The 19,097-nt window shown below is 45.6% G+C and overlaps 1 protein-coding gene across 1 annotated transcript in view; it reads right to left on the bottom strand.

Moving 5' to 3' along the window:
• The window catches only part of CDH23 (cadherin related 23), a 1,196,655-nt gene that overhangs the window by 806,706 nt on the left and 370,852 nt on the right, over positions 1 to 19,097 (bottom strand). The window lies entirely within an intron of this gene.

Below are 19,097 nucleotides of genomic sequence, written 5' to 3'. Positions count from 1 at the left end.
ACAAGATATGCAATAAAGGTGTTATAGCTGTGATTCTCACCCATGGCACCCATTCTTATCGCCAAAACAACGGTGGGCTACAGTAGCAAGTAGATGATGCTGCAGACATTTTCCACACAGATGCACAAATTCCACAGTAGGTCAATTTTTGTTGTAGATTTTGACTGGGGAAAATTTGGCCCCATTCAATACATCACGGGTCAAACCCATGGTGTCATGCAAAAAAATCTGCATGTGAACTTATCTTAATACAAATACAGCTACAATTTTACACTGGCTCTAACACAGGTAGATAGCACCACAGATGAATGGGACAGCTCAGCTCTTCACCTTCATCCCCTCATTCTGCACAACTATGACTGCAGACCTACAACATGTTACCATAGAAATGAATAAATCATTTTCTGACTTATTTTATTTTCCCTGAAGTGTCTGCTATAAAGTAAATCTCTGGAGCTGCTGTTCACAGCTTGCAGCCACAGTTTATGCAGGATGGCTTCCCCATAATCATATAAAGAAGGTAAAAAATATACATCAGGATATCAAAACAGATTAGAAAAAATAAGTTAAATTCATAAAAATAACGGTGCAAAGTAGAACTGGCTTAGCTGCCCATAGCAACCAATCAGATTCTACATTTCATTTTCCAATGGAGCTGTGAAAAATGAAAGGCAGAGTCTGATTGGTTGCCATGGGCAACTAAGCCAGTTCTACTTTACACCAGTTAATCTCCAACTGATGAATTGATAATGTGATTATATAACAATTATGCTATATTTGAGACTCAATCTCACTCATTTTTGATCTATACTGATACTTATTTTAGAAGAATTCTAGTCAGAGGAGGAAATACTTTGACGGTCATTTATTAAGACCGACACTTTAGACCTGGCGCAAGTGGGGAAAAGTCACAGATTGTGGTGTAAATAACCTTTTGTGCCTCAATCTGCATCAGAAATACACCTAATATAGGTTCAGTTTCAGATAGTAAATGACCCCCTTTAAGTATATTTCACATCAGGCAAAAGCAATTTCTGAACAAGCTCTTAAAGGGGTTCTCCAGGAATTAAAAAAATTAAAATATTTAAATATTATTTTAAAATAAATATATTCACAAATACCTTCTATTACTTAGAATGGTTTGTTTTGTCTAGGGAGCAATCATTAGGAGAAATAAAATGGCCGCTGTCCTATCAGTACACACAAAACCTGTCCTAATCACCCAGGAGGACAAGTTACTTACAATGAGCCATAGTGCTGCCTCATTTTCCCCTCTGCTCTACTTGTCAGGAATCATGATCCTGAATACAGGTGAATCTCTGTGGGAATGGAGAAGAGGAATGAGAGAAGGGTGAGGTGTGGCTAATGAGCAGGAGCATTTGTATGCAGCCTCCATTACCACAGTCTGCCCTGTCCGTCCTCTCTGTATTTGTGTACATGTCTCCTCATGAACTAAATTCCCCAGAGATTCAGCTAAAGTTCTTATCATCTGTATTCAGAGGAGAGGAGGATGATGATGAGGGAGCTCTTTACCTCAGTGTTTTAAACACTTCTCATGTGTGATCAGGACAGGTTTTGTGTGAACTAATGGGACAGCAGACATTTTGTTTCCCCTGGCAATTGCTCCCTAGACAAAACGAGCCATTATAAATAATGAAAGATATTGGAGAATATATTTATAATAAAGTTATATTTAAGCATTTTCATTTTCCTAATTCCCGGAGAACCCCTTTAAGAGTGGCATATACCATAGTACTTGTAAAGAATCTTATGCTCATTCAAACTTACAAAGTACAACAATAGGCTTTATCTATAAGTGATAATGTAAGGGTGCCTTAAAGGGGTTGTCCAGCCCTGACAAACTCTTTGGTCTGGACATGTGCCCCTTGTCTGCAATCCCACCACTGTTCCATTCCCAATTGCTTCTGGTCACCGCAGAACTAGAAAGCATCTGGGTTCCGTGACCACTGATATCAATCACAGGCCTTAGTGGTCACAGCAGCGAGATACCGCTCAGTCCTCTGTGACCGCAGCAGTGGTCACTGGACCCGGCCACTTCTTAGTTCTTTGGGGACTGAAGCAGCTGGGCTTAGAGACGAAACTGTGGATAGGCAACTCGTTCTTTTTTTATGCTGAGGTGCTAGAAGGCTATAGGTCCGGACCAAAGCAGTTGTTCCAGGTCTGGCAGTGGCAGCTCATGCAGCTCATACTGCAGTTGTCCCTCACCCCCCTAATATGTATTTTTGAAGAGATGCTGACGCTCATGCAACAGGTGGCGACTAAGTCAGCAAGCCAACAGCTCCTATCTCAATGCCCAGGTTCAGGCCTGAAGAGAAATGTGACTCTAAATCCTTTCAAGGGCTACCTAAATTCTGGTGCATGCAATGTTTCCTGACCCCATGGCTTTCTCTGCAGGCAGACTAGAACAGTGGCCTGAACTGGCACAGCATGCTCTCTTTCTTCTTTCTTGCCCAGTCTCCAGTGTCATCTCAGAGAGGGTTTTCAGCACTGCGGTGGGAGGTTGGGGGGTGTGGTGACATTCAAATGGACCAAGTTGTCCTCTGCCAGTGTCCAAAACATCACTTTTCTCAAAATGTACAAAGCCTGGATTTGGTGGGATTTTCACATTCCTCCAGCTGAGGCCGATAAATAGATCTGGCCTTGCTAATGGAGCCCCATCTTGCCACTGTTTCTGTCTGCCTGCCATGCCACTGCTGCCATCATGCCAGTGGTGCGGCCTGGTAACAATCATGTTCTGTACAACTGCTGCCCTCCTTCCAATATGTACCATATGGCTGCTGCTGCAGTCGCCGCTGCCTGAGCCGCTGCTACTCTTCACTGCTAATCCTCTACTTCCCTTCCCTGTGTGTTTAAACATCATCTGACCCCGATAAAGAACAATTTATGTAAGCTTTGGAATATGAAAAAGCATAACATTTGCCGTTGGGGTGTGGTCTTAAACACGCTGTATGATAACACCGCCAAACATGTGTTTACCCACTACTTTGTCAGTGTCACTCACACATCATTTACTAATAGGCCTCCTTCACATGGGCATCGTGTGTGAGGGCCGGATAGAATGCTGGTGCGTCGCAGGAAAATGCGCGATTTTTCCGAGCGAGTGCAAAGCATTTTAATGTGTTTTGCACGCGCATGAGAAAAATTGGCATGTTTGGTACCCAGACCCAAACTTCTTCACAGAAGTTCGGGTTTATGTTAGGTGTGTATATTTTATTATTTTCCCTTATAACATGGTTATAAGGGAAAATAATAGCATTCTTAATACAGAATGCTTAGTAAAATAGGGATAGAGGGGTTAAAAAGTGACGTCACCAAAGGTCCTTTTCCTCCAAGTCATCAAAGAAGAAGACAGAAGACGAGTATGAACAAGTGGATGAGGTGAGTTAAATTATTATTTTTTAACCCCTCCATCCCTATTTTATTAAGCATTCTGTATTAAGAATGATATTATTTTCCCTTATAACCATGTTATAAGGGAAAATAATAATGATCGTGTCCCCATCCCGATCATCTCCTAGCAACCATGCGTCAAAAATCGCACTGCATCCGCACTTGCTTGCGGATGCTTGCGATTTTCACGCAGCCCCATTCACTTCTATGAAAATCACCGCTCATGTTCACAGCCCCATAGAAATGAATGGGTCTGGATTCAGTGTGGGTGCAATGCGTTCACCTCACGCATTGCACCCGCTCGGAAAACTCGTCCGTTTGAAAGAGGCCTTATACTGTCATTGCTTTCGAGAGCTTGGGGAGGGGAAAGGGAGATAGACAAAGTTCATGAAAAAGAAACAAGTTTTCCTAAAAATTTCTAGAAGGCTAGAGGGTGTTATATACCATTTTTCAGGGTAATTGGAGCAACTTTGTTTTAGTCCGAATCGATTCAGATCCAACCCTAACGTTTTAAAAATTTCCGCGAATCTATACCAAATCTCTAAAAACCCATAGGCAAAACAGAACAGCAATATATGACAGCAATTGTGTAAGAAATCAACTATAGCAGGCTTCATGAAAAGCATATGTTCATTATATGGTATTGTCACAGTTATTGCATATGTACAGATGGCAAATAACAAATGTAAATGGTATTCAAAGCACCTACTACACTAAAATAGCTAAGAATATGTGTGTGCTATATGTTAGCAGTAGAGATGGCCCGAACTATCCGACGGCGAACAGTTCCCGGCGAACATAGCTTGTTCGCGTTCGCCTCTGCCGGGCGAACACATGCGATGTTCGGTCCGCCCCCTATACATCATCATTGAGCAAACTTTGACCCTGTACCTCACAGTCAGCAGACACATTCCAGCCAATCAGCAGCATACCCTCCCTCCCAGACCCTCCCACCTCCTGCACAGCATCCATTTTAGATTCATTCTGAAGCTGCAGTCTTAGTGAGAGGAGGGAGACTGTAACTGCTGCTGATTTAATTGGGAAATCGATAGCTAGGCTAGTGAATTCAGTGTCCACTCCAGTCCTGAAAGACTCATCTGATCTCTGCTGTAAGGACAGCGTCCTGACAGCACCCCAAAAAGCCCTTTTTAGGGCTGCAACATTAGTCTGCTTTTTTTTTTTCCTTTATATACATATTGCAGTTGCCTGGCCTGCCTGTGTGTGAGGAGCTGCAGGCCCACAGACTGTAGTGTGCCCACTGCCAGTGCTCACCCCTGTCATTCCGTGTGGCACAGGACTTTGCTTAAAAAAAGGCACTTAATTTTTACACTTTAATCTAAGGTTAGTTGCCTGCCAGTGTGTGTCAGGCTGACTTCCACTGACTGTAGTGTGCCCACTGCCAGTGCCCACCACTCATACCGGCTGGCACAGGACTTTGCATAAAAAAGGCATTTAATTTTTACACTTTAGTGTAATTTCAGCTGCTTGCCTGCTGCTAGTGTGTGTCAGGCCGACTTCAACTGACTGTAGTGTGCCCACTGCCAGTGCCCACCCCTGTCATCCCGTGTGGCACAGGACTTTGCTTAAAAAAAAGGCACTTCATTTTTACACTTTAATCTAAGGTTAGTTGCCTGCCAGTGTGTGTCAGGCCGACTTCAACTGACTGTAGTGTGCCCACTGCCAGTGCCCACCCCTGTCATCCCGAGTGGCACAGGACTTTGCTTAAAAAATAGGCACTTAATTTTTACACTTTAATCTAAGGTTAGTTGCCTGCCAGTGTGTGTCAGGCTGACTTCCACTGACTGTAGTGTGCCCACTGCCAGTGCCCACCACTCATACCGGCTGGCACAGGACTTTGCTTAAAAAAGGCATTTAATTTTTACACTTTAATGTAATTTCAGCTGCTTGCCTGCTGCTAGTGTGTGTCAGGCCGACTTCAACTGACTGTAGTGTGCCCACTGCCAGTGCCCACCCCTGTCATACCGAGTGGCACAGGACTTTGCTTAAAAAATAGGCACTTAATTTTTACACTTTAATCTAAGGTTAGTTGCCTGCCAGTGTGTGTCAGGCTGACTTCCACTGACTGTAGTGTGCCCACTGCCAGTGCCCACCACTCATACCGGCTGGCACAGGACTTTGCTTAAAAAAGGCATTTAATTTTTACACTTTAATGTAATTTCAGCTGCTTGCCTGCTGCTAGTGTGTGTCAGGCCGACTTCAACTGACTGTAGTGTGCCCACTGCCAGTGCCCACCCCTGTCATACCGAGTGGCACAGGACTTTGCTTAAAAAATAGGCACTTAATTTTTACACTTTAATCTAAGGTTAGTTGCCTGCCAGTGTGTGTCAGGCTGACTTCCACTGACTGTAGTGTGCCCACTGCCAGTGCCCACCACTCATACCGGCTGGCACAGGACTTTGCATAAAAAAGGCATTTAATTTTTACACTTTAGTGTAATTTCAGCTGCTTGCCTGCTGCTAGTGTGTGTCAGGCCGACTTCAACTGACTGTAGTGTGCCCACTGCCAGTGCCCACCCCTGTCATACCGAGTGGCACAGGACTTTGCTTAAAAAATAGGCACTTAATTTTTACACTTTAATCTAAGGTTAGTTGCCTGCCAGTGTGTGTCAGGCTGACTTCCACTGACTGTAGTGTGCCCACTGCCAGTGCCCACCACTCATACCGGCTGGCACAGGACTTTGCTTAAAAAAGGCATTTAATTTTTACACTTTAATGTAATTTCAGCTGCTTGCCTGCTGCTAGTGTGTGTCAGGCCGACTTCAACTGACTGTAGTGTGCCCACTGCCAGTGCCCACCCCTGTCATACCGAGTGGCACAGGACTTTGCTTAAAAAATAGGCACTTAATTTTTACACTTTAATCTAAGGTTAGTTGCCTGCCAGTGTGTGTCAGGCTGACTTCCACTGACTGTAGTGTGCCCACTGCCAGTGCCCACCACTCATACCGGCTGGCACAGGACTTTGCATAAAAAAGGCATTTAATTTTTACACTTTAGTGTAATTTCAGCTGCTTGCCTGCTGCTAGTGTGTGTCAGGCCGACTTCAACTGACTGTAGTGTGCCCACTGCCAGTGCCAACCACTGATACCGGGTGGCACAGTAGCTTGCCGATAAATAAGGCATTTAATTTTTAGACAGTAGTCTAAATTCAGTTGCTTGCCTGCTGCCAGTGTGTGTCAGGCCCGCTTCCACTGACTGTAGTGTGCCCACTGCCAGTGCCAACCACTGATACCGGGTGGCACAGTAGCTTGCCGATAAATAAGGCATTTAATTTTTAGACAGTAGTCTAAATTCAGTTGCTTGCCTGCTGCCAGTGTGTGTCAGGCCCTCTTCCACTGACTGTAGTGTGCCCACTGCCAGTGCCAACCACTCATACCGGGTGGCACAGTAGCTTGCCGATAAATAAGGCATTTAATTTTTACACTTTAGTGTAATTTCAGTTGCTTGCCTGCTGCCAGTGTGTGTCAGGCCCGCTTCCACTGACTGTAGTGTGCCCACTGCCAGTGCCAACCACTGATACCGGGTGGCACAGTAGCTTGCCGATAAATAAGGCATTTAATTTTTAGACAGTAGTCTAAATTCAGTTGCTTGCCTGCTGCCAGTCAGTGTGTCAGGCCCTCTTCCACTGACTGTAGTGTGCCCACTGCCAGTGCCAACCACTCATACCGGGTGGCACAGTAGCTTGCCGATAAATAAGGCATTTAATTTTTACACTTTAGTGTAATTTCAGTTGCTTGCCTGCTGCCAGTGTGTGTCAGGCCCGCTTCCACTGACTGTAGTGTGCCCACTGCCAGTGCCAACCACTGATACCGGGTGGCACAGTAGCTTGCCGATAAATAAGGCATTTAATTTTTAGACAGTAGTCTAAATTCAGTTGCTTGCCTGCTGCCAGTCAGTGTGTCAGGCCCTCTTCCACTGACTGTAGTGTGCCCACTGCCAGTGCCAACCACTCATACCGGGTGGCACAGTAGCTTGCCGATAAATAAGGCATTTAATTTTTACACTTTAGTGTAATTTCAGTTGCTTGCCTGCTGCCAGTGTGTGTCAGGCCCGCTTCTACTGACTGTAGTGTGCCCACTGCCAGTGCCAACCACTGATACCGGGTGGCACAGTAGCTTGCCGATAAATAAGTCATTTAATTTTTAGACAGTAGTCTAAATTCAGTTGCTTGCCTGCTGCCAGTGTGTGTCAGGCCCGCTTCCACTGACTGTAGTGTGCCCACTGCCAGTGCCAACCACTGATACCGGGTGGCACAGTAGCTTGTCGATAAATAAGGCATTTAATTTTTACACTTTAGTGTAATTTCAGTTGCTTGCCTGCTGCCAGTGTGTGTCAGGCCCGCTTCCACTGACTGTAGTGTGCCCACTGCCAGTGCCAACCACTGATACCGGGTGGCACAGTAGCTTGCCGATAAATAAGGCATTTAATTTTTACACTTTAGTGTAATTTCAGTTGCTTGCCTGCTGCCAGTGTGTGTCAGGCCCGCTTCCACTGACTGTAGTGTGCCCACTGCCAGTGCCAACCACTGATACCGGGTGGCACAGTAGCTTGCCGATAAATAAGGCATTTAATTTTTAGACAGTAGTCTAAATTCAGTTGCTTGCCTGCTGCCAGTCAGTGTGTCAGGCCCTCTTCCACTGACTGTAGTGTGCCCACTGCCAGTGCCAACCACTCATACCGGGTGGCACAGTAGCTTGCCGATAAATAAGGCATTTAATTTTTACACTTTAGTGTAATTTCAGTTGCTTGCCTGCTGCCAGTGTGTGTCAGGCCCGCTTCTACTGACTGTAGTGTGCCCACTGCCAGTGCCAACCACTGATACCGGGTGGCACAGTAGCTTGCCGATAAATAAGTCATTTAATTTTTAGACAGTAGTCTAAATTCAGTTGCTTGCCTGCTGCCAGTGTGTGTCAGGCCCGCTTCCACTGACTGTAGTGTGCCCACTGCCAGTGCCAACCACTGATACCGGGTGGCACAGTAGCTTGTCGATAAATAAGGCATTTAATTTTTACACTTTAGTGTAATTTCAGTTGCTTGCCTGCTGCCAGTGTGTGTCAGGCCCGCTTCCACTGACTGTAGTGTGCCCACTGCCAGTGCCAACCACTGATACCGGGTGGCACAGTAGCTTGCCGATAAATAAGGCATTTAATTTTTAGACAGTAGTCTAAATTCAGTTGCTTGCCTGCTGCCAGTGTGTGTCAGGCCCTCTTCCACTGACTGTAGTGTGCCCACTGCCAGTGCCAACCATTCATACCGGGTGGCACAGTAGCTTGCCGATAAATAAGGCATTTAATTTTTACACTTTAGTGTAATTTCAGTTGCTTGCCTGCTGCCAGTGTGTGTCAGGCCCTCTTCCACTGACTGTAGTGTGCCCACTGCCAGTGCCAACCACTGATACCGGGTGGCACAGTAGCTTGCCGATAAATAAGGCATTTAATTTTTAGACAGTAGTCTAAATTCAGTTGCTTGCCTGCTGCCAGTGTGTGTCAGGCCCACTTCCACAGACTGTAGTGTGCCCACTGCCAGTGCCAACCACTCATACCGGGTGGCACAGTACCTAGCACGCGTAGTACCACTTATCTAAAAAAAAAATGACAGGCAGAGGCAGGCCACCCCGCAGGGGCCGTCGTGGTCGTGGTGCTGTGATTTCCACTGTCCCTGGAATAATGCCCAGTTTTCAGAGGCCACGTACCCTGAACCCGAAAAATTCAGAGGACGTAGTTGACTGGCTTAGACAGGACACCCAATCTTCAACAGCTTCCGCTAAGAACCTTGACGCACCATCCTCCTCCAACTCAGCTTCGGTCACCTGCTCTCAAGTTACCACGCACCCGCCCGTCGCCACTACCACCACAGCCACCACAGCCGCTTCACTTGATCCGTCAGAGGAGTTATTTACACATCAGTTGGATGCAATTAGTGATGCGCAACCATTATTGCCAGATGATGTAGATTACGGGGATATGTCTCAGTCAGGCAGGATTACACACATGGACGTACAGTGTGATGATGATGATGTTGTACCCGCTGCTGCTTCCTTTGCTGAGGTGTCAGATACAAGTGAAGCGGTTGATGATGACGATGTGTCCACGGATGCCACGTGGGTGCCTGCTCGAAGAGAAGAAGAGGGGGAAAGTTCTGAAGGGGAGACAGAGAGAATGAGGAGACGAGTTGGAAGCAGGGGGAGGTCGTCGCAAGGAGTTAGTGGCACAGTCAGACAGCATGTATCGGCACCTGGGGTCAGCCAGACAGCACGCCAGTCAACGCATGCTGTTGCCACCACTAGAATGCCGTCATTGCAAAGCTCAGCAGTGTGGCATTTTTTTTGTGTGTCTGCCTCTGATAAAAGCAATGCCATTTGCAACCTGTGCCAAAAGAAACTGAGTCGTGGGAAGTCCAACACCCACCTTGGTACAACTGCTTTGCGAAGGCACATGATCTCACATCACAAACGCCTATGGGATCAACACATGAGTACAAGCAGCACACAAACTCAAAGCCACCATGCTCCTCCTGGTCCTGCATCTTCAGCCACGTCAACCACTGCTGTCCTCCCTGCCCCCTCTCAACCACCCGCCACTCCATCTCTCACCTTCAGCAGTTCCTGCTCATCTGCCCACAGTCAGGTGTCTGTCAAGGACATGTTTGAGCATAAGAAGCCAATGTCACAAAGTCACCCCCTTGCCCGGCGACTGACAGCTGGCTTGACGGAACTCTTAGCCCGCCAGCTTTTACCATACCAGCTGGTAGAGTCTGAGGCCTTCAAAAAATTTGTCGCTATTGGGACACCACAGTGGAAGGTACCCGGACGAAATTTTTTTTCAAAAAAGGCAATCCCAAACCTCTACCATGTCATTGAAAAGGAAGTCATGGCATCTCTGGCATACAGTGTTGGGGCAAGGGTCCATCTGACCACTGATACCTGGTCTGCAAAGCACGGTCAGGGCAGGTATATCACGTATACTGCGCATTGGGTCAACCTGCTGACGGCTGACAAGCATGGAATGCGTGGCTCTGCAGCGGAGTTGGTGACACCACCACGACTTGCAGGCAGACCTACTGCCACCTCCTCTACTCCTACTCCATCCTCTTTAATTTCCTCCTCGGCTGAGTCCTCTTCTGCTGCGGCGTCTGGCTGCACATCAACTGATTCCCCCCAGCTCCCCAGGGGCTATTCCACATCCCGGATACGACAGTGTAACGCTATCTTGGGGTTGACTTGCCTGAAAGCAGAGAGCCACACAGGACCAGCACTCCTGTCCGCCCTGAACGCACAGGTGGATCAGTGGCTGACCCCGCACCAACTGGAGATCGGCAAAGTGGTGTGTGACAATGGAAGCAATCTGTTGGCGGCATTAAATTTGGGCAAGTTGTCACATGTGCCGTGCATGGCACATGTGTTGAATCTCATCGTACAACGTTTTGTGTCTAAGTACCCAGGCTTACAGGACGTCCTCAAGCAGGCCAGGAAGGTGTGTGGCCATTTCAGGCGTTCCTACACGGCCATGGCGCACTTTTCCGATATTCAGCGGCGAAACAACATGCCAGTGAGGCGCTTGATATGCGACAGCCCGACACGTTGGAATTCAACACTCCTAATGTTCGACCGCCTGCTCCAACAAGAAAAAGCCGTCAACGAGTATTTGTATGACCGGGGTGCTAGGACAGCCTCTGCGGAGCTGGGAATCTTTTTGCCACGTTACTGGACACTCATGCGCAATGCCTGTAGGCTTATGCGTCCTTTTGAGGAGGTGACAAACCTAGTCAGTCGCACCGAAGCCACCATCAGCGACCTCATCCCATTTGTTTTCTTCCTGGAGCGTGCCCTGCGAAGAGTTCTGGATCAGGCTGTAGATGAGCGTGAAGAGGAAGAGGAAGAGTTGTGGTCACCATCACCACCAGAAACAGCCTTGTCATCATCGCTTGCCGGACCTGCAGCAACGCTGGAAGAGGAGTATGAGGAAGAGGAGTCAGAGGAGGAATGTGGCGGCTTTGAGGAGGAGGAAGACCAACCACAGCAGGCACCCCAGGGTGCTCGTTGTTGTCACCTATCTGGGACCCATGGTGTTGTACGTGGCTGGGGGGAAGAACAGACCGTCAATGACATCAGTGAGGACGAGGAACGGGAAATGAGAAGCTCTGCATCCAACCTTGTTCAAATGGGGTCTTTCATGCTGTCATGTCTGTTGAGGGACCCACGTATAAAAAGGATAAAGGAGAACGATCTGTACTGGGTGACCACGCTACTAGACCCCCGGTATAAGCAGAAAGTGGCAGAAATGTTACAAAATTACCGAAAGTCGGAAAGGATGCAGCAGTTCAAAACCAAACTAAAAAATATGCTTTACACAGCTTATAAGGGAGATGTCACAGCACAACGGGAATCTAACAGGGGAAGAGGTGAGTGTAATCCTCCTCCTACCACGGCGGCAAGGACTGGACGATTTACAGATGTGTTGTTGATGGAGGACATGCGGAGCTTTTTCAGTCCTACTCATCGCCACAGCCCTTCGGGATCCAGCCTTAGAGAACGACTCGACCGACAGGTAGCAGACTACCTCGCCTTAACAGCAGATATCGACACTCTGAGGAGCAATGAACCCCTTCACTACTGGGTGTGCAGGCTTGACCTGTGGCCTGAGCTATCCCAGTTTGCGATAGAACTTCTGGCCTGCCCTGCTTCAAGTGTCCTGTCAGAAAGGAGCTTCAGTGCAGCAGGAGGCATTGTCACTGACAAGAGAAGTCGCCTCGGTCAAAAAAGTGTTGATTACCTCACCTTCATAAAGATGAATGAGGCATGGATCCCGAAGGGACTGACAGTGGGGGATACGTTTGACTAACAAAAGGCCTGATTACATGCCTTGGCCTCAAAATGGTCCCCACGCTGCTGTATTTAATGTCTGCATACCGGATGACTTTCGTGAATTCTCCACCACCAACTAGGGTTCAAGCCGTAATGTTTTAGTCACTTTTCTGCCTGGAAAACATAAATTTTTCCGGCCGCTGCTACAATAGCGTCTGCAACAGTGCCATTATTTTTCAGGCATGTGTACATGCCTAATTTTTCTGTCCTATGGTGCAGCACTGTGGCTGCAAAAACAAACCAAAAAAAAAAGGCACATACAAGTGTCAATTCCCCTTCGTGATCGTTACCTTGTTGTGGTGAAGGGGCTTGCGTATCACAATGAAGCAATCATCATCACCTCTATAAAAGTGTGTTGGCAATGTTGCCACACCCCAGATGATAAGGCCGTTGCTTCATTATGGTCAGACCAAAAGCGATCGGGTGGCCACGCTACTAGACCCCCGGTATAAGCAGAAAGTGGCAGAAATGTTACCAAATTACCAAAAGTCGGAAAGGATGCAGCAGTTCAAAACCAAACTAAAAAATATGCTTTACACAGCTTATAAGGGGGATGTCAATGGGGGATTCGACAATGGTTAATCAATTCGACCGGATAGGGTCCGTAACAGGGATTAAACTGATAGCAATAGTACTAGTTAAGACACCACTCATATAGGGTGTCACAGCACATTGCTCTGTGCACGCGCAGTGCCCCAATTTGGGAGTAAGAGGACCGACCAAGCTGCTTTTTCCATCTCCCGGTTCCTGAAATCAATTCAGTTTAGTGTATGAGAGTTTGGTCTGTCACTGTGAAGGCAGTCGAAGGTACCCGGCCTAAAATTTTTTTCATAAAAGGCAATTCCTGATATGGGACGTAACAGGGATTAAACTGATGAGAATAATACTACAGAAAATACCACTCATATCGGTGGAGGGAGCCAGCGTTTTTTTAACCATCTCCCCGTTCAAAAAATCTATTTAATAAATGGCCCCCAGATTGGGGATGTTAGAGGGATTAAACTGATGAGAATAGTACTACAGAAAATACCACTCATATCGGGTGTGACAGTAAATTGCACGGCGCAGATGCAGTCACCGTGGTTTAAAACAGAGTGGAGGGAGCCAGCGTTTTTTTAACCATCTCCCCGTTCGAAAAATCTATTCAATAAATGGCACCCAGATTGGGGACGTTAGAGGGATTAAACTGATGAGAATAGTACTACAGAAAATACCACTCATATCGGGTGTGACAGTAAATTGCACGGCGCAGACGCAGTCACCGTGGTTTAAAACAGAGTGGAGGGAGCCAGGTTTTTTTTAACCATCTCCCCGTTCGAAAAATCTATTCAATAAATGGCACCCAGATTGGGGACGTTAGAGGGATTAAACTGATGAGAATAGTACTACAGAAAATACCACTCATATCGGGTGTGACAGTAAATTGCACGGCGCAGACGCAGTCACCGTGGATTAAAACAGAGTGGAGGGAGCCAGCGTTTTTTTAACCATCTCCCCGTCCGAAAAATCTGTTTAATAAATGGCCCCCAGATTGGGGAGTCGGGGACGTTAGAGGGATTAAACTGATGAGAATAGTACTACAGAAAATACCACTCATATCGGGTGTGACAGTAAATTGCACGGCGCAGACGCAGTCACCGTGGATAAAAACAAAGGGGAGGGAGCCAGCGTTTTTTTAACCATCTCCCCGTTCGAAAAATCAATTCAATTGACCTTTCGGGGACCCTTGGTGTTGTACGTGGCTGGGTGGAGGAAGAAACCTTCAATGACATCACCGGGACGTGGCTAGCTTGGTATCCAACCTTGTGCAAATGGGGAGTTTGCGGTTGTGCAAATGAACTGTTTGCGGTGCATTAAAAGGGGAGTTTGGTCTGTCAATGTCTGTGATGCGGGCGTAACCCTTACACTACCTGATCGATACAACATCATACCTGATCGTATACACACACTGGATGTTTTAAAGCACGTTATTCCAAACAATTTAGGAATGTTAGTTGATTTATGCCCTTTATGGATTAAAACCCGACTCTGCGTCCACTACGTAATTTTCCATGGGAGTTTTGCCATAGATCCCCCTCCGGCATGCCACAGTCCAGGTGTTAGACCCCTTGAAACAACTTTCTCATCACTATTGTGGCCAGAAAGAGTCCCTGTGGGTTTTAAAATTCGCCTGTCTATTGAAGTCTATGGCGGTCCGCCCGGTTCGCCAGTTCGCGAACATTTGCGGAAGTTCGCGTTCGCTGTTCGCGAACTGAAAATTTTATGTTCGCGACATCACTAGTTAGCAGTGATTGAATTTTCTGTAGTATTTCATTCTAAGGTAAAATATAGGTGCTCTCATGTTCCAAAACATTCAAGACTTCTAGTATAACATAAAAGTCTTATAAAACGACATTGTTCAAAAATGAATTGTCTACTTTTCTGTAATCTCATCTCTTTGAGGATAATATTCAGCAAAGTTATACCTGTATGGAGTGAGATACTCCTTATAAAAAGTACAATTTCAGAAAAGAAAAAAAGAAAAATAATACCAAGAGATATTGCTTTGTAACAGAGCAGAAATTCCTAATCACCTCAGTAAGCTACGCAAGTCTTATAAACACCTTTTGCTCCCAACCAATTGTTTGCACCTTAGAACGGTGTCATAAACAACTTGACGCCACCCTAACTGCCTATTTTCCACATATATCACCAAGTGGCAACTTTTTCAATGCTGAAGATATAGATTGCATCCTGCACTCCAAAATGTAAGTGAGCTGCAAGTGGAGGACTTGTTGCAGTCACTTAATACACTATGCAGAAATTCCACGGTTCTCTCAAGTGTTTCATAAGAAAGAAAACTCTAAAGTAGTGACAACCTTTTAATATCTGAGCATAAAAAGCATAACATGGGTTATTAGTACAGATGAGCGAAGTTCTGAAAAATTAGATTAGGCTGCTTCACCGAATTTGACAAAAAAAGTACATTCCTTTGTATGTAGTGGGCAAAATGAAGGGGAACGGCGATCGTGCTGCCCCTGTAATTGAACATTGAACCCCTCAGATGCCGCGTTCATCGCTGACCACAGCATCTGAGGCTACAATTTGACATCATACGCTCTGCAACCAACCCTCTCGCCACACGCGTTATTTCACACGATTCACGCACAAATGGATGAGGTGAGTATGTATTTTTTTTTTTACCACCATTTCAGGAAAAATATATTCGTTACCACGAAGCGCAAGGAGATTCACCTTTGCGGCAAATCAAATTTTTCCTTAAATTTGGATCAAAAGCAATTAGTCTGGCTTCTATTTGCTCAATACTAGTTATTAGCCAACCCAGAGTGTCCCATCTATAGATTCAACTGTTTCAGAGTTGCTGCTCCTTGTGAGTGTAGTGTAGTGCTCCTTGTGGCTATGTGGGAAACATGAATTAAGATTCAAGGCTATTAAAAAAGTTCAATATTGATTTACAGCATATCCGCCTTTAGGTGGCACTAGAAAGACTCTCTAGAGAGGGTGTTCTTCCTTCTGGAGGAGAGCTAGTTTGCATATGTTCTGCAAAAAAGGTCTGCTCTAAAGGCTGTTTACTATTTCAAATTCAGCAAGACGATTCAGTACCATTCATGAGAAAATAGATTAGTATTCTTTACACTACTGATTATTACGTTAGGATTAAATTTAGAAGAGATATAAGCAATAATAAGTAAAGCTTGGAAAGCTGTTGGATCTGATCTTTCTCATCCTTTAGCTATAATAACTTTTGTGGAAGTAGTAGGGTGCCTTTTTGAGTAAATAGAACTACAATCACTGATTAGGGAGGTCAAACCGAGGTAAAGGTCTGCGCTCCAGATTACCAGAGGTAAGGCATGATTCAGGAGGTGGGTAATCTAAAATTTAAACTTTTATTGATAATGCAGATAAAATAATTCCTAAATAAAGAGTGCAATAACAGTTATTGCACTCTTTATTTAGGAATTATTTTATCTGCATTATCAATAAAAGTTTAAATTTTAGATTACCCACCTCCTGAATCATGCCTTTTTGAGTAGGTGCAAAAATACCTTTTTAATTATTCACACATTATGATTTAAATGTAATCGCCTTGTCTTGCAGCGGGTTGTAAAGGAATAAAGACCATAATTGGAAATAATAATAGCATGCACTACTTCAACTGCTCTTATTTTAGTGGTGCATAGTAAATCTGATATATTTGTTTTATTGACTTAATAGCTTGCTAACACCAGTGATGAGAGGCAGGGGCAATATTCGAATTTGCGATATTTCACAAATATTTTGGCAAATATTCATCATATATTTGTGAATTCGAGAATTCATGATCTCCAGTCATTATTTTCTTTATTGCGAAAATCGATAATCGGAAAATTCGCGATACAAAAATTCACAATCAACACTACTCCTAAAGTCAAAGTTATTGCAGCCTTCTCATTGTGTCACGGCTGAGGATGGGGGAAACCCTCAGCCGTGTGCCGAGGGATGGTGGTCGCTGCTTGACCAGGACAAACAGGATTAGGGAGCAGGTCACCTCCTACAGCGTCCCTAACCTGACCCTAACTCCTATCTGCATGGGCCGACCTTAAAGGTAGGAGGACCCATGCGCAGGAACCTAGGAGCCCTGACTTACCCTCCGTCCGGTCCCTGGGCTAGGAGTCAGAGTAAGACATACTGTTCCTTCTGGATACGGAGGAACAAGAGTCTCACTGGCCAAGCTGCAAGCAAGGGGAAACAAATGCAACCTATGGCAATGGCAGGTACTTGCCACAAGCATAACAGAGACCTACCACAGACAACAAAGCCTGGAACCCATGTGGATGTACTGCCCACAGACAGCAGGACTCAGCACACAAACACACAACACACGGGAAGCCAGGACCACAGGTGCAATAAAGAAACATAAAACCAAACACATCTTCCAGACACCAAAGGACATATATATTTGCTATGACCAGAAGGATGGCCCCCACTGGCAGTTGGTAAGTAACCAGAAGGATGTCTACAGCCAGCATGGCTGAAACACCCTCTCTGGCTACTGCCTACAACTGAGGCTTTATAGGGCCAAGAGGCCACACCCAACAATCAGACACACCCCGTGACTCACACACACTGAAAGGGAGTTAACCCTTCCAAAACCACAGAAGGGAAAACATAACTTAAAGGGGAAGTGTCCAAACAACAAACACACTGTGGCTGTTGCCGCAGGCAACGACATGGGTGGCAAGCGTGTCCTGGGAGTCAGCCCGAAGGCCGGGACACTGCCACCACATGTACATAATACAACCAAACGTTGCCACGGACAGCTACAGTGATGGGAAAATGTCAGTGCACACCAAACATAAACAAAGTGCACACAGACATACAAAAGTGCTACAAATGCGCACACAACTCCAAGGGAACCGCACACATAGCTGTTGTGCGCAGCAACCGCACCTGAGGCCAACTACATTATGCCTCAAGCTGCGGTTGACACTACAACCCAAAACCGCGGGCAACAGTATGCGGCTCCCAAGGAGTCACGGCCATAACCGTGGCCGTGACACATTGGCCCACAAGCAAAAAGCAGTGAGGGAAAAATCTAGAATATTCGTGATTACAAAGATATAGCACTATATTCTAGATATGCGCGAATTCTCGAAGTGCCAATATTCGCGATAAAAAGTTTGCGATTAGAATATTTGCGATCAACACTAGCTAACACTGTGGAATAGGTCAAATGAACAGAACCTGTATGATGTTTGCAAAAGACAGTAATATGATCTCTGTATTTCAGGACTGGCATTTCTTTGGACATAGTTGATCAACAAGATATTTAGTTTTACTTTTTCTCATAATTTTAGTGAATAGTCTATAAAATAGTTTAAAAAAGCCCTGTATTGCGAGTTTATACATCTGTTTATTTATTTGCATTACAATTCCTAATTTAGTCTTTAAACATTATTACTAGTATTACCTCTTAAAGTCTAACTGCCATACTATTTTTATTTGTGTAATGTATAGGGGCAGTGATACTAACCATTTTTGTAATATACTTTAATTACTGAAATCTTACATTTCTATTAGAAACATAGTTCAAAAGTGGCCCATTTTGAGCCTTAGCAACGCTCCTCTGTCTTCTGTTTACATAACTGTGGAGACTCGCTTAACACTGACTATGCTCTGTAAACAGAAGATAGAGGAGCGTTGCTAAGCCTCAAAATGGGACACTTTAGAGCAATTTTTCTAATAGAAATGTATGATTTCAGTAATTAATATATTACAAAAATGGTTATTATCACTGCTCCTATACATTACACAAATAAAAATAGAATGGCAGTTACACTTTAACCACCTCCCGTCCGCCCATAGACTATAAACGTCCGGGAGGTGGTTCTCTATTTCTGAACGGACGTTCCAGAACGTTCGTTCAGAAAGTGCAGCTGCACGCTAATCGTGCAGCTGCTGATCTGGTTGCCCGCTGTCAGTGACAGCATGGCAACCCTTAGAGAAGGCAGGGACAGTGCCCAGGTGTCCCTGCCTTCTAGATCGCTGCATACACAGTGCTCACCGAGCGCTGTGTATGCAGAGCAGGAAGCGCTATGCGCTTCCTGTTCCGGCCCGGCGGTCATGTGACCGCCGTGACCGGAGAGTGCAGGAGCTGTGTGAGGTCTTTCACAGACCTCGATCAGCCCTGCTCTGAGGCTGTACAGCGCAGAATTATGCTGTACAGCCTCTCTGGGGGTGCATTTCTTCTGTAACTGGGGCTACTATGTCAGCCCCAGTTACAGGAGAAATCAACAGTAAAAAAAAAAAAGAAAAAGTGAAGCAAA

Source organism: Bufo bufo, chromosome 6 (genome assembly GCF_905171765.1).
Source record: "Bufo bufo chromosome 6, aBufBuf1.1, whole genome shotgun sequence".
NCBI lineage: Eukaryota > Metazoa > Chordata > Amphibia > Anura > Bufonidae > Bufo > Bufo bufo.
The sequence above is the reverse complement of the archived record's forward strand: the minus strand, read 5'-3'. Positions and strand labels throughout refer to the sequence as shown.